Raw genomic sequence first — 1,582 nt, forward strand, 5'->3', positions numbered from 1 at the left:
CTTTTCAGAGGAAAGAAAAGTAATGAAGATTGAAGATGCATAGAAACAATGAGTCCATTGGATCAATGGATCAGGAAATATCAGTTTCCATGACCCTGAGACTAAAACAAATAGATTTTGCCAGTTTCTCTGAAAGGGATCTCATTAGAAGGTCCTAGATAGAGTGGAAAAATAATGTGACACAAAACTCAAAATCATAAAAAAAAGATCAGGCTTACTTATTAGATGGAGATTGAAAGAATCCTAAGACTATGGTCTTTGGCCACCCTTCAGGTCTGAAATGGAGCTCATCCCTGTGACTCAATATTCAGTCAAATAATCAACAGATCTACCAGAGGAACAACCGTAATCATGATGCATGCACATTATAGAATGGTAAATCATTTGAAATCAAAAGGGCAACATTTACCCAAGGAAAAAGTTCAGAAGGATTAGGAGAAATGGAGGACAGGAAACAAGAAACACAGGTAGGATTTGGGCTAAATAAAATGTTGATGAAGATAATTTTAAAATGGTTGCAACAGTACATAGAGAACTGCCACAAATTCAGTCCAGATTCAACAGAAGATGTGGAATTAGGGATTTCAGTGTTGATGTCAGATGTATCTTGACTGAAAACAGATAATACTAGAAAGACATTTATTTGTGCTTATTTGACTATGCAATGGCTTTTGATTGTATGTATTAAGAAAAGCTGTTGGTAACATTGTGAAGATTGAAAATTCCAAAACAGTTCTTTGTGCTCATGAGGAACCTGTATATAGAAAAGGAGGCAGTTGTTCACATAGAACTAAAAAATATTGAATGGTTTAAACCAAGAAAGGAGCATCCCAGGGTTGTATCCTTTCACCATACTTATTCAATCTGTATGCTGAGCAAATAATCCAAGAAGTTGGATTACATGAAGAAGAATGTGATATCACATTTGTAGATGATACAAACTTTTTTGCTGAAATCAAAGACAAAAAACTTACTGATGAAAATCAAAGGCTGTAACCTTAAGTATGGGTTGGACCTCAATGTATTGAAAACAAAAATCCTGTAACTTGACCAATAAATTGTTGTTGTTGTTGTTGTTAAGTACCATGGAGTCAATTCGGACTCACAGTTACCCTGTATGGGGTTTCCAAGGACCAATACATTACATTATGGTAAATGAAGAAAAGACTGAAGTTGTCAAAGATTTCATTTTACTTGGCAATACCATCAACCCTCATGAAAGCAGCATTAGCAAATCTGTTGTCACAACGGAACCAAAGGAAATCAAAAGGATAATAACAGAATACTATGAAGAGTTGTACTCCAACAGATTTGAAAACGTAGAAGAGATGAATACATTTTTAGATAAACATGACCTACCTAAGCTTACACAAAGTGAAGCAGAAAACCTGAACAGACCAATAACAAAAGAAGAAATTGATCAGGTCATCAAAAGACTCCCAACCAAATAAAGTCCAGGCCCAGATGGTTTCACTGGTGAATTGCACCAAACATTCAGGGAAGAGCTGTCACCAATTCTACTCAAATTATTCCAGAAGATAGAGGAGGATGGAAAACTTCTTAATACATTTTATGAAGCAAG

Source organism: Chrysochloris asiatica, unplaced genomic scaffold (genome assembly GCF_000296735.1).
Source record: "Chrysochloris asiatica unplaced genomic scaffold, ChrAsi1.0 scaffold00632, whole genome shotgun sequence".
Lineage (NCBI taxonomy): Eukaryota > Metazoa > Chordata > Mammalia > Afrosoricida > Chrysochloridae > Chrysochloris > Chrysochloris asiatica.